The following is a 24,970-nucleotide window of genomic DNA, read 5'->3' on the forward strand; positions in this document are numbered from 1 at the left end:
TAACTTCACTCAACTTCACTCACCCCAACACCGAAGTGTTCCCACAACCTATAGACTTATTTTCAAGGACTCTTCAACTCATGTTCTCAATATTGATTGCTTATTATTTATTATTATTATTTTTATTTCCTTTTTTTCTTTCTATTTGTATTTTTTGTACAGTTTGTTATCTTTTGCACACTGGGCATCTGCCCTGTTCATGCAGTCTTCCTCTGAGTCTATTATGATTATTAGAGTTACTGAGAATGCTGCAAGAAAGTTAATCTCAGGGTTGTATATGCTGATTTTGATTATAAATTTACTTTGACCTATGAACGTTGAAATTAAGTTCCTATCAATTATCTTTCTGTATTGTCTCCACCCTGTCAGGTAATCTGTAAAACAAGAAAAAAGATAGATATCAAAAATTGTAACATAGAAGAAAATAAAATTGATGAGACTGAAGCAATTATCATTCAAAAACCATGTGAAAACAAAGCAGCACAGCAGCTCCATAGGACTGACTCATTCCCACTATCAAACACCTCCTGTCAACCACTGATATGGTCTGATGATCACATTTTGCCAACCATTTCACAATCCAATTGTTCTGATGAAAGTTAATTCTGATTCTTGTTCCATGAAATGCTACCTGACCTACTGAAAGGCTCCAGCATTTTCTAGTTTATAGGAAGCAAGTCCTGAGCCTGGAGGGACTGACTAAATAGAAGATGAATCCCAATCAAATCCTTAAGTGATTAAATAATTTTATTAAATTACATCTTACAGCCATTTCTGAAGTAATCAGTGACCTTTACCTGTCAATGCAGAATTGCATGGTACTTTAGTAATTCTGAGCAACAATGTGATTAGTCAATCTGCAAAATTGATTGAACAATTTAGACTGAATGAAGATTTCTGTCCACTCAAAAATATAATCAACATGTTTTCCTGTCAATGGTTTTCCAGCAGCCTGTTTGCTACTATCACAACCTTAATGTTATTGCTCCAAAAAATTTTCAACACCTGACCTTCAAAGAAGCACAGGTTCAAATTTAAGTCAGTTCTAATTTATAGCATGGAAAGTAGAAGCGAAAGGTCTTCATCAAATTTGCAAACCTTCTTTACAGATCTTCTGTTTTTATTAACATTATAAATGGATTTTTTTCTACATTGCTGCCTTTGTTACTGATCTGACCAAAGTCAGTTTGGTAACAGTACACTTTAAAAGTAAGATGTACATATATCATGTAAGTAATATAAGGCTTCAAATAAGATTTTGAAGAACTTATTTAGGTGGAATGTAAAGTACACCAGCCTAGAAACAAAGATAGACAGCATCATGTTTTCCAATACAACGTTGCATAATTTCAAAGGTTTTTTTATGTTGTTCTACACAAATTACACAGTTCAGGAAATTAGGCAATGCAACTTCATACGACATGTAAATTGTTGCTTTGACCCTAGCAACTGCGGAGTATTTTATGTAAATTAAGAGATTAGATGGCACCATATGTGATGTGACATCAACTTAGAGTGCTAGACATTTAAGTTAGGTCACATTTTCCTGCGTTTAGATCACCGTCGGGCACTACCAGAAAATCACGTTTTTAAAGCTCTGTCCACTGCAGCCACCTGTATAAGACGTGCAACCATTCAACATTTATTCTGTGATATTTGGAGGCTGCCTCAGAAATCAGGAGGAGCAGGAAACTTGACAGAGTGACAGTGTGGCCAAGCTCCATGCCATCTCACTGGTTATCATCGTCTTTCATGGATGCTACAATGGTGATGTCAATGGGAATGCTGTAGGTGTTGGGATTGCAGGTCAGACTGAATCAGAATCAGGTTTATTTTCACCAGAAAAACACAAACAACAGGAATTCTGCAGATGCTGGAAATTCAAGCAACACATAAAAGTTGCTGGTGAACGCAGCAGGCCAGGCAGTGAGTCACTCTTCCTTCAGTTAGTCCTGACGAAGGGTCTCGGCCTGAAACGTCGACTGCACCTCTTCCTAAAGATGCTGCCTGGCCTGCTGCGTTCACCAGCAACTTTTATGTGTGTTGCTTATTTTCACCAGCATGTGTCATGAAATTTGTTAACTTAGCAGCAGCAGTACAATACATGATAATATAGAAAGAATAAATAAATAAAACTGCTGTATTACATTAAGTCAGTGTGTGTATATATATTATATATATATATATATGTATATATTGAATAGATTAAAAATAGTGCAAAAACACTATTTTATATCTTAAAAAAAAGTGAGGTAGTGCTCATGGGTTCAATGTCCATTTAGGAATCAAATGGCAGAGGGGAAGAAGCTGTTCCTGAATCACTGAGTGTGTGCCTTTGGACTTATGTACCTCCTTCCTGATGGTAACAATGAGAAGAGGCCATGCCCCGGGTGATGGGGGCCTTCAGTAATAGACGTCGTTTTTCTGAGACACCACTCCTGGAAGACATCTTGGAGGCCAGTACCCAAGATGGAGCTGACTAATTTTACGACTTTATATAGCTTCTTTTGGTCCTGTGCAGTAGCATCACCCACCCCCACCCACCCAATTTCAGCCAGTGATGCAGCCTATCACAATGCTCTCCACAGTAGAAGTTTTCAAGGGTTTTGGTTGACAAACCAAATCTCTTCAACTCCTAATGAAATACAGACACTGCCTTCCCTTCTTTATTGCTGCATCAATATGTTGCGACCAGGCTAGATCCTCAGAGATCTCGATATCCCGGAACATGAAATTGCTCACTCTCTCTTGGATAGATGAGTCTATGGAAGGCTGAGTATGGAGGGTAAGAAGAGTCAACAAGGAACTAAACTTCTTTCCTCAGTTCTCCAAGAATTAATTCATCTAGCTAGCACCACTTTATGTGCATAAAGTCAGTCTATATATGTATGTATGTATATAAGCTAATTTTATGCATTTATATTTAGTACGACATTTTTATCGCGTTCTCTACGCTTTTTAGTTTTTTGTGCTGCTTTGGATTCAGTTTCATTTCATTCTCCTTTACACCTGTGTACTGATGAATGGCAATAAACAGTCTTGAATCTTGAATCAGAGGATAATGTTTTCTAAGTCAATGATGGCAGATATCTATGATCTTCCATGGCTAGTACACCAGTCTGTACATAGAGATTCAGACCCCTGCAATGCTGAATTGCCAGCTTCCTGATTATTCCAAACATAAGCAGTTGATTTACAGTGTATTTCCCAGTGCACAGCCCACCACACAGAGTGGACACCCAGAGCAGCTTCAGTTCTCTATGTTGCTTAAGGTTAATTAACAAGCCACTAGAATAGATGCATTTTGATAACTTTGTTCCACTACAGTCTGCATCTGACTGTGAAAGAGAACCTTACTGTTGTTATAAGGCAAAGAAAAGGTCAGGCTGCATGTGCTCCCTCTGACGGGTACTAGATTTATCCCTGAAATGATAAAGGATAGAAAATAATAATCTATTGACTCAGTTAAGGACACATTATGATACACTGATGTCATATGCCTTGATGGCCCTGATCACTTCCAAACAATTTGTAAGAAAGTTCACTTTGTCTTTGCACCAGATCCAACTCTTTGTCGACGAGGAGCACCAAGGGCCTCTCAATTTTCACACACTGAATACAATGAACGTCTCTACAATATGAATATTTTTATAGAATACAATAAAGAAAAACAAAGATTAGGCCGATCAAATCCACTGCACCATGCCAATTCCACCTTTTCAAAGCCTCCTTTATAACACCACCTAAACTCTTCATTGAAACAGCTACAATAGTGTCATTTGAAGAAAAGGTTTGATATCATAGTGTTAGTAACAGCAGGGGGTTTAATGGAGTCAAGTACAATGATGCCTTGTCTTCCTTGTCCATCTTCTCTTTCTTCTCCTTTGGTGAAGCGCTTTTCTTGTGCTGAGAGTACAGGCCCTTCAGCCCACAATGTTGTGCCAACCCTTAAACCCTACCTCCCATATAACCCCCCTCCACCTTAAATTCCTCCATATACCTGTTTAACAGTCTCTTAAATTTCACTAGTGTATCTGCCTCCACCACTGACTCAGACAGTGTATTCCACACACCAACCACTGAGTAAAAATCCTTCCTCTAATATCCCCCTTGAACTTCCCACCCCTCACCTTAAAGCCATGTACTGAGCAGTGGTCCCCTGGGGAAGAGGCACTGGCTGTTCACTATCTATTCCTCTTAATATCTTGTATACCTATTTTTCATTACTTTCCATTACTTAGATACAGAGGAAAAACAGTGAATAGTGATAGCATGACATTATTGAGGGGAAACGCCAACAAATATCACAGAAAGATGCTTGGCAACTGTGGCTGGGCTTGGATGCTCTCACCTCCCACAAATTAAAACTGAGTGACATGGGTGACAACCAAGATCAGCAGAATACCTTGTTTGCTCACTTTGACTGTCAAAACATGGAAGCACCTTCACAAACACACACAGCCCTGATGACCCTGTGATTTCAGTCTCTGAGGCCAATGTGAGAGCACCCTTCTGGAGGGTGAACCCATAAAAAGCATCTGGCCCAAACAGGGTACCTCGATGAGTACTAAAGACCCGTCACAAACAAGGGAAAATTTTCAGGTGTTGGAAATTCGAGCAACACACACAAATTGCTGAAGGAACTCAGCAGGCCAGGCGGCATCTATGGAAAAGAGTCCAGTCGATGTTTCGGGCCAAGATCCTTCACCAGGACTGGAGAAAAGAAACTGAGGAGTAGATTTTAAAGGTGGGGGGAGGGGAGAGAAAAACACCTGTGATAGGTGAAACTGGGAGGAGGGATAATGTAAAGAGCTGGGAAATTGATTGGTGAAAGAGATACAGGGCTGGAGAAGGGGGAATTGGCAGACAAGGAGATAAGATGAGAGAGGGAAAGGGGATGGGGAAATGTGAATGGGTGAGGAGGCATTACTGGAAGTTCGAGAAATCAATGTTCATGCCATCAGGTTTGAGGCTACCCAGGCGGGATATCAGGTGTTGTTCCTCCAACCTGAGTGTGCCTCATCATGACAGTAGGGAAGGCCATGGATAGACATATCAGAATGGGAATGGGAAGTGGAATTAAAATGGGTGGCCACTGGGAGATCTCGTTTCTTCTGGCAGACGGAGCTCGACGAAGTGGTCTCCCAATCTATGTCGAGTCTCACCAATACACAGGAGGCCACACTGGGTGCCCCGGGCATGGTATATGACCCCAACAGACTTGCAGGTGAAGTGTCCACAGTATATGACCCAAACAGACTGTGCTGATCAATTGGCTGGAGAGCTCAGTGAAATCTTAAACTTCTCACTTTTGGCAGTCTGAGGTACCCACCTGCTTTAAGCAGGCTTCAATTATACTGGTGCCCACAAAGAATGTGGTTTCCTGCCTCAGAGACTATCGTCCACTGTGATGAAGTGTTTTGAGATGTTGGTGGTGAAATATATAAATTCCTGCTTGGATTAGCTCCATTTTATTGGCTCTTCACTCAACTTTCCAATATCTGGACATCAAAGTTGCATACATCAGGATGTTCTTTATCGACTATAATTCAGCATTCAATACCATCATTCGTTCAACCCTAATCTATAAGCTTCAAGACCTTGGTCTCAATACCTCCTCATGCAACTGGATCTTTGATTTCCTCACTTGCAGACTCCAGTCAGTTCCAATTAGCAACAACATCTCCTCCATAGTCTCCATCAGCACAGGTGCATCACAAGGCTGTGTGCTTACCCCCTGCTCTGCTCTTTTCACTTTTTACTTACGACTGTGAAACTAAGCACAGCTCCAATGCCATATTCAAATTGGCTTAAGACATCAGCATAGAAGAGGGAGATTGAAAATCTGACTGAGTGGTGCCAAAACAACAACCTTTCACTCAATGTCAGCAAGACCAATGAGCTGATTATTGATTTCAGGAGGGGGACACCTGACATCCATCAGCCAGTCCTTATCAGGCGACTGGGGGCGGAAAGGGTCAGCAGTTTTAAATTCCTTGGTGTGATCTTTTCAGAGAATCTGTCCTGGGCCCAGCACAGATCCCGTCATTACAAAGAAAGCAGTGCATCTACTCTAAGAAATCAGCAAAATTTGGCATGTCATCTAAAACTTTGATAAACTTCTATAAATTTGTGGTGGACAATGTGTTGACTGGTTGTATGTCAGTTTAGTATGGAAACATTAATGGCCTTGAACAGAAAATCCTCCAAAAAGTGGATACGGCCCAGTCACTGCTAAAGCCCTCCCCACCATTGAGCGCATCTACATGGAGCATTGTCACAGGAAAGCAGTATTAATCATCAAGGACATCCCATCCAGGCTATGCTTTTTTCTTGCTGCTATCATCAGCAGAGGTGCAGGAGCCTCAGGACCAGGCTTAGAAACAGTTCTTACCCCTGAACCATCAGCCTCTTGAACCAGAGCAGATAACTTCACTCACCCCATGATTGAGCTGTTCCCACAACCACTAGATTCTTTTTTCAAGGACTCTTCATATCATGTTCTGCCACAAGGGGGTGCTGGGAATGGACCCAAACGTGAGACACAGCCACTGAAGTACAAGGAACAGGACTTGACTAGAGTAAGCACATGACAGGATTCAGGCAAGGAGCAGGGACAAGGGTGCAGACTTGGGCTAGGGAAAGCAGGAGCAGGACTAGGAACCATGGTCTAGGAGACAAGGCTTGAACTCCGAGCCCGAGACTGGACAAGGACCCAGAACCTGGAGCTTGCCTCGGGCTCAGACCCCAGAACCAGGCAAGGACATGACTTGGGGACTTAGGATCCTCGAGGCTCGGGGTCGCGGGTCCCGAGGCTGCGGGATCCTCGAGGCTCGGGGTCGCGGGTCCCGAGGCTGCGGGATCCTCGAGGCTCGGGGTCGCGGGTCCCGAGGCTGCGGGATCCTCGAGGCTCGGGGTCGCGGGTCCCGAGGCTGCGGGATCCTCGAGGCTCGGGGTCGCGGGTCCCGAGGCTGCGGGATCCTCGTCTTGAAATGCAGAGGTTAGTGACTCAGAGGCTGGAGCTGAGAGACAGACTGGGAACTGAACATCAACAGAGCCAGGACTTATCCTTCGACAAGTCAGGACTCATCTTTAACACAACACTAACATGAGACCAGACAGAACATAGACATAGTGCCAGGACTTATCCTACGACAAGCCAGGACTCAACTTCATCTCCACACCAAGGTGGGACAGGTCCACCTGTTGGGTAATGGCAGGACAGCCAGACTTACCCAACAGAGGCAAAGACATGTCCCCCCACAGGGCAACAGCAAGATGGCCTGACTTACCCCACAGAGGCAAGGACAAGAAGAGACAAACACCAAAGAACAACAGACAGTTTCATCTCTGCTCCAGGATAGCTCCAAGTCTCAGTTCAGCCAGCAACCTCAGCTGGCTACAGAAACAGCCCAATCCCTACCTAGCTCAGAGTAGCTGGCAGCCACTCAGCTGGCCCAGGAAACAGCCAAATCCCTACCACAAAGACTACTCCAATGAGTGGCAACAAGGCTCCATGAAGCAGCAGTCCTCCAACCAGGCCTAGAGATCACAAATGGTTTCACTAGCCTTCCATCAGCAGGTTGCTCCAAGGAGGACTGACAAGATAAACCAGCCACCCACACTCACTTCCAAGGCTACTTATATTGCAAGCCCAAAGATGGGAATCAGGTGCCTTTGATTAATTCAAACAAGGGACAGCTGGAAGACCCGGAGTCCTGAGTCCACGGAACGGACCGTGAACCAGAGTGCGGACTTCACGGACCAGACCACGACATGTTTACTGCTTATCTAATCTATCTATCTATCTATTTATTTATTTGTTATTATTTCTTTTATTTTTCATTTTTATATTTACACAGTTTGTTGTCTTTTGGATGGGGCCGTCACTCTTTGATCCTATTGTGTTTCTTATTGTGACGGGGTCCTGAATTACCCCCTATGAACTGTGCTATTAAAAGAGAGAGAGAGAGTTGTGGAACACAGACACCTTGTTAAAAAGAGAGAGAAAGAAAGAGAGAGAGAGGCGAAGACTGCTCACAGTTTGTTTACACTTTTGCAAGGACTCTAGCAGCTTCCCAGTTCTTACAGAGAAAGAAGGGAGGAGCTGCTTGACGGACAGTTGGTACTCAGCACGGTGAGATAAATAGAAGGTCGGCTGTTAGACCTGGAGACACATAGTTTTGGACACTGAATGAGCTTCGTTGTGCCCACAGAAAAGGTGGGTTTTGGAGGATCAATCAGGCGGATTGATCAGTAGCTCTCACAGTGTGAAAAGGGAGTGACCAGTGGGGAGTTATTTGTGTGCCCAACCCTTGCCTGGGTTGATAATTCCACCACAGAAGAACAGTCCCCTTTGTTGTGGTCACAGTCGGTGACTTCTAAAGGTTCGGACGACAATGGGAAGATCGACAGCGTCAGCTCAACTGAAGACTCAAATCTCTCCCTCTCTCTCTCTCCATCCATCATACTCAACTCAATACCATGAACTGAACTTTACTCATCATCATAAGACTGTCTCTAATTACCCCTAGACTTGAAGAAGCTTGATTTTTATATATTTCCACACACACACACATATATATATATATATTGCTAACCTGTTTGAGTTATCTGCATTTATATTACTGTATTGCATAGTTCCTAATAAATACCATTAGTTAATAGCAATACTGGACTCCAAAGTGTTCTCCATTTCTGCTGGTTCTTTAACCCGTCCCAGGTCCCTATCAAAATTGGGACCTGTGTCCATGAAATGAACAAATTAGTTGGGGAGGCTTGTTTGAATTGATTGGGAGAAAATCCTCTTTGATTTGCTTGTGTGGAATGTCAGAAGAAATGGAGTTTGAGGTTAATAAGTTTGTGGCAGAACCAACTCCTGAAGCGTTGGATTATGCTAAGAGGGATGTACTGTTGGGATTTGCTCAAAAGTTAAGACTAAAGGTGACCACAAAAATGAGGAGAGCTCAGATACAGACGATAAAAGCCCAGCATGATATAGCTAAGGAAAAGTTTGATGAGGAAGAGTTAGATTTATTCGCTGAAGGTAAAGTACTTACTGAGGCTGAGGTTCAGTTGCAATTGCAATTAAAACAGCTCAAGGCTGATGAACTAGAAAAGCAGAGGATCCATGAGGCTAGAGAGGCAGACAAACGGAGAGAAGAGGCAGCAAAACAGAGAGAAAAGGCAGAAAGACAGAGACAGTTCGAGAGGGAGATGTGGCATCTGAGAGGATTAGTGTTAGACCCTGCTGATTATTACAGCTCAGAAGAGCTTGTTTTGTTTGATGAATTTAACAGTTGTGTTCCTGATGATGTAAGGGCATATCTAGATGAAGAGGATGCCACCACCCTGCGGGGGTCTGCTAAGAGAGCAGACGAAGTTGTTTTAACCCACGAGGTTGAGTTTACTCCAGATGAGAGTTAACCAGAGAGTAGCTGGGAGGTTCGGGGTGACCTTGAATTTGGAACTGGGACAAGTGATGAAAGCCCAGAAGAGGCAGCTGTCCCGATTGCCTGTGCTCAGGTTGTTGAAGTACCTGTGGATTCACAGGGTACTGAACCTTGTGTTGAAGCTCAGTTAAAGTCTGAGGTGTCTGACTTGGTTGGAAAGGAATGCAGTTCTTTTGAGTCAGATGGTGTCACTTATATTTACTGTGAATGCGTACAAGAAAGTAAATCTCGGGGTTTTATATGGTGACATATATGTACTTTGAACTTTGCACACCAAAAACAACATAGCACATCTTCCAATGCACTGCCAGCAACAACTATCCGCACTTACAGGCTTTTATAAGTATACATTGCGCTCAACAGCTTCTGTTCTTGTGCAGTTCAAAGCCCTGACACCCATCAATGACAACAGCACTGAACCGAGTCCATACACCTCCTGGGAAGGAACATGCACACAAATGTCACGTAATTAGTGGGGCAGATTTACTTGTTGGGAAAGGTATCCCATTATTATGAGTTTCTAACCTCATTGATCTCTGAACTTCAGACATCCAGAGTAGCAGGTAAAACGGAAGCCTAAAATAGGGCCCGAGCCAGTGCCAGTAAGGCACGTCCATGTTGATTGCAGCTGGCGTGTGCCCCAGGACAGCAGAATTCCGGGTTCTCTTTCAGAGCCTGTGAACCCACAGAGAAAAGAAGGATTCACTTCCTCACCGTCAAAGATATAAACTGAAAATCGCAGAAACACTCAGCAGGTCAGACAACCTCTGTGCAGAGAAACTGAATTCAGAAGATGCCTTCTAACATTTCTAAGTGATCATATTCTGGATCGATGGACTCTCTTTCAAGAACTCGTCATCTCATGTTCTTCATGATTTTTTTTCCACTCTTGTTGCATTTGCCCAGTCTGTTGTCCACAAAATAGTACGCAACACACAGTATGATGAAGGAACAAAACATGTTCCTGTCAACTTGCAAATCTTCTGTGTCTTTGATATCCTCTCGACTACTGAGCCTTTGGGGCCTGAGGGTCCCCTTCAGTTTGGAGGAATAGGTGCCCACTGTGGTCAATTCTTTCTGAAAACTAATTTCAAAGTGATGTAATAACATGATTGGAATGGTTGTGAGACTGAGTGTCACCACCTGAGATGTTCAGAACACGGAATGTGCTAGGCAGCCAGGAACATGATCACAGTAGTGGCTCAGCTAATTGCATTCTTGTAATTGTGTTTGAGTGTGTGCATCTGTGAGGTTGTCAGCACCTCCACATCTGCAACTGCAGAATGCCTCTGCTCCTGTTGTGACCTGTGAGCAGAGTGGGGCTGCATTCTGCAATCTTGAGTTTAGCAATAAGCCCTTTGGGCCCTGGAAAGGAATATCCGTCACCCTGTAGGGTTACGACTTTATGGATAGACACCCATTAACGGCTGGAGCCCTGATATCAATTTACGCATGAAGGTGTGCAGAGATATTCTGTATTTCGGGGAAATGGCCGCTAGGCAAAGCAACAAAGTACAGTATGCTCCAAATGTGTAAATGTGAGGTATTTTCATCAGGATTTCAAGAACACTGCAATCCCATTCCACCATCAGTGTGAATAGGAATGGTTTAACTAAACAATGCACTTTTAGTTCTGTTCAATACCTATTGTATTTCCAGAACATTCATTCCCAACAACTAAAATTCAGGTTAAGCGGTCGTTCCAGTTTGGATGCTCACCTACTTCAGAGATGTCTACCAACACCAATTTGATTTACTGTATATAAAAGAATGGTCCAGGAGAGATGATAAGGGGCAAGATTTTTCCGCAATGCCTTTCACTAAATGCCAGTCCCACATCTACTGTCTTCTTCATATCCCCAAAAACTGTCGAACTTGTTATCTGTTTATATGTACAGTATCTGAAATACATCTTATGGAAATTTCTGTTTGATGACGAACTTCAATAAAAAATAAATTATAAAAAAAAATAGTGTTGAATGAGCCTGATTTTGAAGTGAGCCTTTACCACAAATGGTTTCATGTGTCAAGTGAATATTCACCAGTTGTCCCAACACACACAAAATGCTAGGGGAACTCAGCAGGCTGGGCAGCATCTATGAAAAGGAATACAGTCGATGTTTTGGGCTAAAACCCTTTGGTAGGATTGGAGATAAAAAGCTGCAAAGTAGATTTAAAAAGTGGGGGGAGGGGAAAGAGAAACATAAGATGATAGATCAAACCTGAAGGGGGAGGGATGAAGTAAAGAGCTGGGAAGTTGATTGATGAAAGAAACAGAAGGCCGATAAGGTCAGAGAGGGTAAAGGGGATAGGAAATTGTGAAGGGGGAGTTGGGGGGAATATTACCGGAAATCCAAGAAATTGAAGTTCAAGCCCTCAGGTTGGAGGCTACCCAGACAGAATGTAAGGTGCTGATCCTCCAACCTGAGTGTGGCCTCATCACAATAGTGGAGGAGGCCATGGATAGACATATTGGAATGGGAATGGGAAGTGGAATTAAAATGGACGGTCACTGGGAGATCACACCTTGTCTGGCGGATGGAGCGTAGGTGCTCAACGAAGCTCTCTCCCAATCTACGTTGGGTCTTACTGATTTACAGGAGGCTACACCGGGAGCACCAGACCCAGTATATGGCCCCAACAGACTCACAGTTGGAAGGACTGAATGGTAGTGAGGGAGGAGGTGTAGGGGCAGGTGTAACACTTGTTCCACTTGCAAGGATAAGTGCCAGGAAGGAGAACACTGGGGAGGGATGATTGGGCAAGGGAGTCGTGTAGGGAGTGATCCCTGCAGAAAGCAAAAAGTTGGCGGGGGAGGGAAAGATTTGCTTGGTGGTGGGATCCCATTGCAGATGGTGGATGTTTCAGAGAAATACGTGCTGGTCGCAGAGGCTTGTGGGGTGGTAGGTGAGGACAAAAGGAACCCTATCCTTGGTAGGGTGGTGGGAGGATAGGGTAACAGCAGACATGCGTGAAATGGAAGAGATGTGGTTGAGGGCAGTGCTGATGGTGGAAGAAGGGAAGCCCCTTTCTTTGAAAAAGGACATGTCCTTCATTCTAGAATGAAAAGCCTCATCCTGAGAGTAGATTCGGCAGAGACAGAAGAATTGAGAGAAGGGGATGGCATTTTTACAAGTAACAGGGTGGGAAGAGGTATAGCCCAGGTAGCTGTAAGAGTCCGTGGATTTATAATAAACATCAGTAGATAAGCTGTCTCCGGAAACAGAGACAGAGAGATCGAGTCAGAAATGGACCTGGTAAATTTGAGGGCAAGGTGAGAGTTGGAGGCAAAGTGGATGATGTCGACAAGTTCAGCACGGGTGCGGGAAGCAGCACCAATGCAGTCATCAATGTAGTGTAGGAAAAGTGCGGAACAGTCACCAGTGTAGGCTTGTAACATAGACTGTTCCACGTAGCTGACAAACAGGCAGGCATAGCTGAGACCCATGTGAGTGTCCATGGCTACGCCTTTTGTTTGAAGGAAGTGGGAGGAGCCAAAGGTGAGGACAAGTTCTGCTCGGCGGAGGGGAACTGGTTAAGTCTGGTGTCTAGAGAGAAAAGGAGAGCTTTGAGGCCTTCCTAGTTGGGTTTGGAGGTGTATAGGAACTGAACATCCATAGTAAAAATAAGATGATAGAGGGCAGGGAACCTGAAATGGTTGAAAAGATCCAGAATGTGTGAAGTCTCACGGATGTAGGTTGGAAGTACAACACAAGCTGTACTGCCATATCTTGGATTATCTGGACAGTTGTAAAATATAAAGTGGAATAATGGCCTGGAATTGACAACATACAATGATATCAAATGAGTGCTTAAAGTGCTCATACCAAGTGGTGATGTTAGCCTTTACATAGAGTCATGTAACACAGAAACTAAGTTCCCTTTAGCCCACCACATCTACGCCAATCATCAAGTACCTGTCTGAACTCCTATTCAGGACTCGGTCTTTAGATTTCTCTGCCTTGGCAATCCAAGTGTTTGACTCGATTACTCTTAAATTTTGTGAGACAATATGGCAGTGCACTCCAGATTCCAACTACCCTATGGATGAAGGAGTTGTTCCTCACATCCCCCTCTGAACCTTTTGCCCCTAATCCTAAACATATGGCCTCTACTCTGCTCTGGGGAAACGTTTCCTACTTTTCTTCCTAACCACTATATCTGTCTCCGTCTCATCATTTTGCATACCTATATCAGGCCTCCTCAGTCTCCTCAGACAAATGGAAAACAAACACAGCATATTCTATCTCTCCGCATTACTGATAATGTTTCATCCTAGTGAATGTCCTCTTCACTGTCTCCAGTGTAATCACATCCTTCAAATAGTGCAGGGTCCCAACATGGGGCTCCTGGACTCCTCAGTTAATGATAAGGGACTGTTGCTTAAATAGGTTTGGAACCTCTGATATAGTGTGACAAACAGAATTGCACATAGTATTCCACAGAGGCCTAACCAATGGTTTATAAAGCTGTGCTATCTTCTCCCTGTTCTTATAATTTGTGCCCCAGAACATGAAGGTAAGTATGCATATGCCTTATTCACTACCTCCTCTATCTGTGCTGCCACCTTCAAAAATCCTTGCACTTGTATACCGAGGTCCCTCTGTTTCTGAATACTGCCCTAGGCCCTACCATTCAATGTGTATTAATCCTCCCAAAGTGCAGCCCCTTGCACTCATCAGGATTAAATTCTATCTGCCATTGCTCTAGTTATCAACTGATTAATGTCATCCTATAACCTTGGGCTATCTCTTTACTTTCAACAACTAATTTTCATGTCACTTGCACACTTGCTACTTATAATTCCTATTTTCAGGTCCAAGTCATTAACGTATATAACAATCTGTAAGGGTATCAGCACTGTTCCCGAGATAAACCATTGGTCACAAGCTATCAAATCAACCCCCTGCCCCCACCAAATGACTATCATACTTTCCTTCCTATTACCAAAACAGTTTTGCATGCTATTTAAATCAAAAAACAGAAAATTCTGGGAAAGAGTCTCCAACCTTAAACATTGACCCTGTTTCTCTTCTCACAGATGCTGCCTATCCTGCTAAGTACTCCCAGTATTTTCTGTTTTTGATTTAGAATTCCAGCAACTGCAGCATTTTTTTTTGCGTGACTTTGGATCAAATTTGGCAGCTTGCCCAGGAGTCCAGGGTTCAAGCTTTTAGGATCAGTATCCAATGTGGAACCTTGTCAAAGGCTTTTATGAAGTCCATGCAAACTATATCAAAACTAAACTGCCCTCATCAATACTTTTTGGTACCTTTTTGAATAATTCAGTCAAATTATTCAGACAGGATTTCCCTACTACAAAACCAGTGCCAGCAAAGATTTCAATATCTTGCTAGTGCCTCAGCAACCTCCCTCCTTGTTTACATCTCATTATGCCATGAAGATTTATCCATATAAATGGTGCTAAAATATCTGATATCTCCTCCTAAATAGAATTTCAACTTCACCCCCTCCTCTGAATCTTCAAACTGTTATGTGTTTCTCTTTTGTCACTTTCCAAAGTTTAACCCCTGATAAAATTGTAGAAAGAAGAATATTATGAATTCTGTTTTGTGTATGTACAACCAGCAAATCATTTGCATTTTGGTCAACATAATCAAGAATCTAGCTTGGAGCAGCAGTAGACAGCTTTAAGGGCATTATCTGAAATATATGTAGGAATAATATCCCAGGATTTCCTTCCCTACCCCTACATGCACGCACACACACACACACACACACACACACACACAAATGCACACACATACACAAACACACACGCACATACACATACACATACACGCACAAACACACACACATACACACAAATGCACACACATACACACACATTCACACCGGAGAAGTGTGAGGTGGTACACTTTGGAAGGACAAACTCCAAGGCAGAGTACAAAGTAAATGGCAGGATACTTGGTAGTGTGGAGGAGCAGAGGGATCTGGGGGTACATGTCCACAGATCCCTGAAAGTTGCCTCACAGGTAGATAGGGTAGTTAAGAAAGCTTATGGGGTGTTAGCTTTCATAAGTCGAGGGATAGAGTTTAAGAGTCGCGATGCAATCATGCAGCTCTATAAAACTATGGTTAGGCCACAATTGGAGTACTGTGTCCAGTTCTGGTTGCCTCACTATAGGAAGGACGTGGAAGCATTGGAAAGGGTACAGAGGAGATTTACCAGGATGCTGCCTGGTTTAGAGAGTATGCATTATAATCAGAGATTAAGGGAGCTAGAGCTGTACTCTTTGGAGAGAAGGAGGATGAGAGGAGACATGATAGAGGTGTACAAGATAATAAGAGGAATAGACAGAGTGGATAGCCAGCACCTCTTCCCCAGGGCACCACTGCTCAATACAAGAGGACATGGCTTTAAGGTAAGGGGTGGGAAGTTCAAGGGGGATATTAGAGGAAGGTTTTTTTACTCAGAGAGTGGTTGTGCGTGGAATGCACTGCCTGAGTCAGTGGTGGAGGCAGATACACTCGTGAAGTTTAAGAAACTACTAGACAGGTATATGGAGGAATTTAAGGTGGGGGGGGTTATATGAGAGGCAGAGTTTGAGGGTTGGCACAACATTGTGAGCCAAAGGGACTGTAATGTGCTGTACTATTCTATGTTCTATGTACACAAACACACACACACACACACACACACACACATGTGCATACATACACACACACACATACACACACACACAAACGCATACACACACACGCATACAGAAACACACACACACATGCACACATACACACACAATGAGAAACAGAGATATTAAACAACTAGGTATGAATAGTAATTTTTCTGCTTATCCATTGCACCTTTTAAGGGAAATGATATATTATTTTGTGACTAATAAATGACATTTTATGACATGGATCTGCCTTAATTAATATAAATCTTCCAGAAACACTGTAATTCAATTTCTATTTTAACCATCTAAAATTCTGGTGACACAAATCATAACCAGGTAGAACTATTTTCCCCAGGTTCCTGTACTTATTGGTCCAAGGTTTCAAATGGATGGTTTAATTTCCATTATAATTGTTCAGCAAATTAACCACAGAAACTGCACCATTAACATCCTCTGCTTGGAAAATTGCACCTTAATTTATTTCAAACCTCCATATGATCCTTTGATCTATGAGACAAATTTTGCATGTTGTTTTGAGGCAGGCAATACACCTTCAATTCAGCATTGTGTGACTCCAATTGTACAGCTGATGAATGGATACACATCAGCCAAATAGCTGATTATGTTTACAATTGGTAGGAATACAGCTGGTAATGTACCTTGGGCACATCAATTATTTTTTAAAGTCTGTAGTTGCTCTGGAACATCACAAAAAGCTCTAACATATTTTTTATCCTTTCCTGTACAGCATCTTTTGTATTTTACCCCATTATTTGTGCTGAAAGTAAGAGCATTTAACATTCCTAACTTAGTTTTCAATTCAGTTTTTTTAAATTAATTTCCATTACAGATTTCAGCTTTATTAAGTAGCTGGTCCTAAAATTGCAGCAGCAGCATTTTCAATTGTTTTGTCAGAATCAACCATCTGACAAAAGAAATAAAAGCAGTAATGCAGGAAATGCACATTAGGACAGGCAGCATCTGTGGAGATACAAACACGAGAAAATCTACATATGCTTGAAATCCAAGGCTACACACACACACACACACACAGAATGCTCAAGGAACTCAGCAGGTGAGGCAACATCGATTGAAAGGAATAAACTTCCGACGTTTGGGGCCGAGATCCCTCGTCAGGACTGGATAAAAAGATGAGGTCAGAGTAAGAATGTGGGGGGAGGGGAGGAAGAAGCACAAGGTGGTAGATGATAGGTGAAACCGGGGGAGGGAGGGGGTGGGTGAAGTAAATAGATGGGAAGTGGATTGATGGTAGAGATAAAGGGCTGGAGAAGAGGAGAATCAGATAGCAGGGGGTAGAAGACCACAGAAGATAGGGAAGGTGGAGGAGCACCAGCGAGGTGATGGGCGTGTAAGGAAAAAGGTGAGAGAGGGAAACAAGGAAGGGGAGCAGTGAAGGGAAGGTGGGGCCATCATCAGAAGTTCGAGAAATCGATGCTCATGGAGGCTACCCAGACGGAACATAACACGTTGCTCCTCCAACCTGAGTGTGGCTTCATCACGGCAGCAGAGGAGGCCATGGAGTGACATGTTGGAATGGGAATGGGAACTAGAGTTAAAATGGGTAGTTACTGGGAGATCCCAGTTTTTTTCTGGCAGACAGTGTGTAGGTGCTTGGCGAAGCGATATCCCAATCTACGTTGGGTCTCACCAATATATAGGAGGTTACACCAGGAGCACAGACTCGCAGGTGAAGTGTCGCCTCACCTGGAAGGACTGTTTGGGACCCTGAATGGCAGTGAGGGAGGTGTAGTGGCAGGTGTAGCACTTGTTCCACTTGCAAGGATAAGTGCCAGGAGGGAGATCCGTGGGATGATTGGACAAGAGAGTCGTATAGGGAGCAATCCTTGCAGAAAGCAGAAAGTGGGGGGCGGGGGGAGGAGCGGGAGGGAAAGATGTGCTTGGTGGTGGCATCCGATTGGAGATGGTGTAAGTTACGAAGAATTATGTACTGGACTTGGAGGCTATAGGGGTGGTAAGTGAGGACATGGGGAACCCTGTCTCTGGCATTGTGGCAGGAGGATGGTATAAGAACTGACATGTGCAAAATGAAAGAGATGTGGGTGAAGGCAGAGTTGATGGTGGAGGAATGAAAGCCCTTTTCTTTAATGGAGTGTGTAGTTCTAGAATGAAAAGCCTCATGCTGAAAGCAGATGTGCCTGAAATGGAGGAAGTGAGAGAAGGGGTCGCATTTTTACGAGTGACAGGGTGGGAAGGGGTATATTCTAAGTAGCTGCAAGAATCCATGTGTTTATAAAAGATATTGGTGGATAGACTGTCTCCTGAGATAGAGACAGAGAGAGATCAAGAAAGGATAGGGAGGTACGAAGGGACCGAACCAGGGGAAATAAAGCAGAGTCGAAGTATGCAGATATGTTTGGTGGGGCAACATCTATGGAGAAACAGACAGAGTTTAGCCTTTCATCTGCAACAGGAAAAGTTTAAGTTGCACAGGAGAAGGAGTACAGAAAGCACAGAATTAAGCTGCAGATCAAGAGAGACACAATAGCACAGTAGGTGGTGTTATGATACAAAGAGGATGGGAAAACTTGATGGGTGTACCTGATCGGTATAGAGGAGTGTAAATAGAGAGAGGACAGGGGAGAGGAAATAAAATAAAGCCATCAGAGCATGAAGGTAAACAGAACAGAGTAAGTACTAAAAGATCTGAGATAAAGGACAATTCTGGAAATAGAAGTTAGTCAGTGTCTGTGCAGAGAGGAGAAACAAACTTAATGTTTCACAAGAAGTACCCAGACCTGACACAACTGGTTGGTTAACCGGATTTATTGAACTCAATGCAGTTCTGAGGTTGGTGACATGCCTTATTGAGAATTTTTTTTAATGATTTGATTGGAGCCATGTAAGAGGCCATAGGCAGAGTTGGAGAAGATGGAGAATTAAAGATACAGACAAATGAAAGCTCGCCCTTATGGAATTAATGAAACTATTCTCCAAGTTGGTTATTCACGTTGTGTGGCCTCCCCATAACTTGTCCATGATAGTATTAGTAGAAATGATCACAACACAATCCTTGTGGAGACAGCTCCTTTCTACACATCATGTTGAGTGGGACCGCAGTCATGCCAGCTAGGACAGACTCAAGGCAAATCTGGCAGCTCACTACTGTGCTCAGTTCTGGTTGCCTCACTACAGGAAGGATGTGGAAACCATAGAAAGAGTGCAGAGGAGATTTACATGGATGTTGCCTGGATTGGGGAGCATGCCTTGTGAGAATAGTTTGAGTGAACTTGGTCTTTTTTCCTTGGAGCAATGGAGGATGAGAGGTGACCTGATAGAGGTGTATAAGATGACGAGAGGCATTGATCGTGTGGATAGTCAGAGGCTTTTTCCCAGGGCTGTAATGGCTAGCATGAGAGGGCACAGTTTTAAACTGCTTGGAAGTAAGTACAGAGGAGATGACAGGGGTAAATTTTTTATGCAGAGAGTGGTGGGTGTGTGGAATGGGCTGCCAGTGACAGTTGTGGAGGCGGATATCATAGGGTCTTTTAAGAGACAGCTGGACAGGCACATTAAGCTCAGAAAAATAGAGGGCTAGGTAATTTCTAAGGTAAGGACATGTTTGGCACAGCTTTGCGGGCCGAAGGGCCTGTATTGTGCTGTAGGTTTTCTATGTTTCTACGTCTATGTTTCTAAAACTCATCATCGATGAGATGCTATTGGCCATCAATGGCAACAGAAAATATATCACCACAATTTATAATAACATGTCATATCCCACACTTGTCCATTAATCTCAAAGCAAAGGAACAACACTAGTAGAATGAAGAGTGCAAGGGGAAGGGGATGAGCTGCTGAATGGGGTGGAGGTGGGGGGGGGGAGTGTGGAAGCTGCTGGAAGATGCACCAAACAAGGCCTGAAATGGTAACTACCCTTCTAGTGAAGTTAAAACAGGATTATATTTACATCAAACAGCAAAACAGCAGACAATGGAAAGAGCTAAGCAATCCCACAATCAGCAGGTCAAATTGAAATTCAGTAGACTACCACATTCAGTTGTAAGCAGTATTAGTTATTATGGACAAATAAACAAATAACAGGAGAAGACTCCAAAAATCTCCCCATCGTCTACAATGGCAAGGCAGAATAAGTACGAGGGAGAAGCATCCACAGCTACATTCAGCCAGAAGTATTGAATAGGTAGTTGACTTATCTCAACTTCCTCCCAAGATCCCTATTATCTAAGAAACATCACAACTCTTTAACCAATACAATTCCCTGCACGTGATATTAGGAAATAGTTGAAGGCACTGGATACAGCAAAAGCTAAGGGACTAGACATCATCCTAACTCTATACTGAAGATCTGCACTCCTAAGATATTGCACCTCCAGCCAAGCTTCCCAGTACTATTGCATTATTGATATCAATCCAACAAAGTGGAAGATTGCCCAGGTGGGTCCTGTGCACAAAACGTACAAGATAAATGAATCTGGCAAATTATCACCCAATCAGTTTACCCTCAATCTTCAGCAAAATCATAGAAAATGTCATCAGAGTTATTGAGTGACTTTTAGGCTACACCCACACTAAGCTTTTTCTCTTCATTTTGACCTTCTGTCCACACTGAAACGGTGTTTTTAGCCCCCAAAAACGGAGATTTTCAGAAACGGTCTCCAGAGTGAATAAATCTGAAAATGCCTAATACCCGTTGCAGTGTGTACGGGGTAACCAGAGCTTTTTTAAACCGCTGTCTTAAAACCACTGTCATGACTTGCCGGAACAAATGACGGCAGCATGGCATTTCATTGTTTTCTTCTTATTATTCTTATTCTTATTATTATTACTACTTTATTGTTTACAGCGTAAATCATCACAGCGATATTTGATTCTGCGCTTCGCAGAACCTAACAATTTCAGAACAGACGGCAACAAGACTGAAGCCAGAAGAGTTAGAAATGTACTCAGCAAGTACTTCAACCCATAGCTTACTGAATAAATAAGTATACTCACTTTGCCCTGTTATCTGTCCTTACTTGTATGAAGGTAAGGACAGAAAACACCCTCTGCCACCTCCAGTTTAAATTCCATACGGAATATTTTGGAGGATCAAGAACCAAGAACCAAGAACCAAGGTGGTTTACCTATTTATGCAAGTACTTCTCTGACAATAGATGTGTAACAGCCTAATGTAACATTGTTTGGAAATACAAGATAACACTGATGCAGTAATGTCTTATATATTTGACAAGGTGCTTTATTAATGCAACAGAGTTAGTCAGTTTTTCAATGTTGGTCATCAGCCGGGTCATACTGTCCGTGAATTCCCTGTCGGTTGCCTCCATACGCTCCAGTATTTGGTTTTTTTTAGTTTCAAGTCCTCCTGCGCGAGAGCCAAGAGCAATTCCTTTTAAGTTTTTCTACTCTGTAACTGGACAAACGTGCACCAAGTATACCGCTTCCTCTTCGCTTGTTTTCTGTGTGTCCTGTGCATGCCCAGTAGGAGGGGATTCGTCCAAATATCCGTCTAATGTGGACAGAGATATTTTGAAAAACGCTTAATGTGGACACCTGTCGTTTTTATTCGAAACTGGCGTTTTCAAAATTATCAGGCGTAGTGTGGACGTAGCCTTATTCACCAATAACCTGCTCACTGTTGCTCACTTTGTGTTTTGCTGGGGTATGAAGAATTAATGCAGTGGAGATAATGAAGAAAGTAGAATGAAGAGAGGGAACGGAGAGAAATGATCCATAAGAGCCAAGATCTCAATATCTCTGCAGAGGATCACATCATCCAGAATGTGTGAGACCAAGGTATGAAGACATCTGTGAACTGCAAAGATGATGTGGTTAGAAGGTTTGCCCTACTGGAAAGCTTTGGTCTAACTTTCCTGTTCCAGAAGGTGCCAGTATTATTGCCATTCTGGTAATTTAATATAGCACGTAGTTATTTGAGAAGAAAGATGTTTGTCAAAAACTTTCACCTTTTGTCGTACAGATAGAACTCTGTTGAAGAGATGCAAGTTAAAACTTTACTATATATCAAACCAAAGTCTGACATGTTTGTTTTTTTTTAGGAAATCTTGTAAAACAGCAAATTGTGACGTCTTGTTTATGGCCCTGGGAGATTCTTCAAATGTCAAAAGCAGAACTGTACATTGACCAGCTAGACCCTGTACAGAAAAACCCACTGCAAGCTAACTGAAATACAACTCATCAAATACATTCATTAGGTCCCACAGTAGTACCCATATTGCACATGGGATCTATATCTTAGATAGGTTGCCTACAGACGGAGAATTAAATCAGCAAGGAGAATGAAAAATGTATTAAGAATAAAATGTGCAAGGGACTTTTTCTGTCAACTAAGCAACAAATTCGCAATGTTGATATCCCACCTGATAAGTTCTCGTTATTCATAATAGCATCAGAGAAAATGTATCATTACTTTATCTCCATTAAGGTTCAAGGCCACTGTCTGATTTATTCTGCTTCACAAGAATGAGGACAGAATATTTTAATTGCTGCTCTTCAAACAATTCTGCTGACTGATTCCCATACATTCCTTGTGAGGGTAAGTGGGGTGGCAACAGATGGAGAGGAGAGTAAACTAGTGCTATCGAGGAGCTGAGTGTCAGTTTAAAATGTTAAATATTCATTTGTGAAATCATGTAAATAATGGGATCAACTATAGAGTAAATGCAAGCAGGCTTTTTTCACTGAGGGTTGTGTGGGACGACAACCAGAGGTCATGGTTTAAGGGTGAAAGGTGAAAAGTTTAAGGGGATCTTCTTCACTCAGAGGGTCGCGAGAGTGCGGAACAAGCAGGACTGCTGAAGGGTCTCAGCCCGAAACATTGACTGTACTTTTTTTTCTATAGATGCTGCCTGGCCTGCTGAGTTCCTCCAGCATTTTGTGTGTGTTGCATTCTCACTGCCTGCTCTGGAGCAGAGGTAAAATTTGCAGCTTATGTTCTGCTGCCAATTCCAGAGCAAGTGAAGCCCCAGCATGACCAGTTTTATCCACCTACTTGTCTGTCTTCTTCCATCCAGAGAATCAGATCAACCCATTGCAAACCGGAAGATGTTTTGGCCTGGAAAACAGAAGCAAGCAGAAAGAAGAAACATTGTACTTTTATAAGTGAGGATAATGGTGAAAGAATAAGTGGCTGATACTGTACAATCATTATTTAATCAAACCAGACAATCATAAGTTACCTAAATAGATGTTTTACCATTATTTCTGGTCCATAATTTTCATTCATACTCCTTTCAGTCCAAGTATTTGACAAGCAGAAACTGTATGTACTTATACCAATTCAATAGAAATTGCCTACCATCTTAGAATTTAAAAATCTGTGGCTGTGGAATTTAACAAATATACAGAAAACCACATAAAAATGTCAACACCTAATCAGAAAGTTCAAATGAATATCGCATGAATTGCACACAGAGAGGTGCTTCCACAATCATGCAGTGAGAAAAATAACCTGATAATAGTCCTTGCTGTAACTGATTGATAACTGGGCTGTAAGCTGAAACAACACAGCTAATAATGGCAGGTGCTCACTGAAGTGTTTTTTCACTGGGTTATGGAAGGATTGGTAAGGTGAATCACAGAGTCACTGTGGCAAAAATGGATGGCACTTCATTCATATATTAGGGGGAATGTCGCTTCAAAGTATTTGAAAATGGGCCCAAGGTGGACGTGCACATTTCTGACTAGAAATACATTATCCTGGAAGTGGAATTACCCAGACAGATAAACACCGACTAGCATCCAATGGTGACAGCATGCAGGGAGCTGTATTATGACACCTGATTATTAACAACATCATTGTAGTTTTTGAATATTGCATGGCAACCTATGCCATGTGTTACCCTCAGGGAGCTGAACACATGTTACGGGAAATGGAAGATAACAAAAAATGTTAATGAAAAGAAATCACAGGCCACTTGCTGCAGATATGTACAGCTTTGCAGCTACCTATATGTCCTATACTTGCCTAATTTTGGAATAGTCGAACTCCGAGGTATTTTTTTCTTGATTTAAAAATGTTAAGTTTTCTAGAAACACACATCAAAGTTGCTGGTGAACGCAGCAGGCCAGGCAGCATCTCTAGGAAGAGGTACAATCGACGTCAGGACGCCTGACGAAGGGTCTCGGCCTGAAACGTCGACTGTACCTCTTCCTAGAGATGCTGCCTGGCCTGCTGCGTTCACTAACAACTTTGATGTGTGTTGCTTGAATTTCCAGCATCTGCAGAATTCCTCGTGTTTGAATTTTTCTAGAACATGGGATCCCATCAAACTTGCCCTGGAAAATGTACAGGACTGACATAAGGAAGAGAAGCTTCCCACTGATTTAGAAGAGGACTGAGGAATAGAAGGAGGAGAAGAATTCTTAGCATGTACCAACCTCCATCAAGAATCTTCAGGGACCAGTTTACTTACCCAAGTTTCAAAGAGAACAAATGCCTGCATCTCACAGACAAGGTCATGACTGTATCTGCTGGTTGCTGCAGTCACAACTGCTCCGTTAGATCAGGGAAAGGCAGCATAGCCAGTGGCAGGCGCAGTCACTCTGAGCCTTGGCTTTTATACACAGTGATAATTAAACCTGATACCAGCAGCTGTTAAAGATGTCAGCAACATGTTTACGCTGAACTGCTGGAGGTGAAAGCTGTTCAGTGGTGGAAAGGACTAGTTCTCAGCTCTCTTGACTTTTCTACAGCAGAACCGTTGTGTGAGAATCCCCTCTGCCATGCTAACCATCCATTCCCACCTCTCTTGTCCCTGTGGGTACACCAGTGCCTCACTGTCTGCCCGGTCACTTTCAAGTCACTGTGCCTGGGTGAATGTTGGTGCAGCTGATGGACAGCAGAAAAATAACAGTATG

At 42.8% G+C, this 24,970-nt stretch overlaps 1 long non-coding RNA gene across 1 annotated transcript; it reads right to left on the minus strand.

The window, feature by feature from the left end:
- Positions 1–111: 111 nt before the first annotated feature.
- On the minus strand, positions 112–24,637 carry LOC134347697 (uncharacterized). Its single transcript, XR_010018235.1, has 3 exons — positions 24,526–24,637; positions 23,103–23,165; positions 112–374 (listed from the first exon to the last, which is right to left on the minus strand). It is a non-coding gene; the product is annotated as an uncharacterized LOC134347697 (long non-coding RNA).
- Positions 24,638–24,970: the final 333 nt, after the last annotated feature.

The sequence above is a fragment of the Mobula hypostoma genome, chromosome 6 (assembly GCF_963921235.1).
Source record: "Mobula hypostoma chromosome 6, sMobHyp1.1, whole genome shotgun sequence".
NCBI classification, from domain to species: domain Eukaryota; kingdom Metazoa; phylum Chordata; class Chondrichthyes; order Myliobatiformes; family Myliobatidae; genus Mobula; species Mobula hypostoma.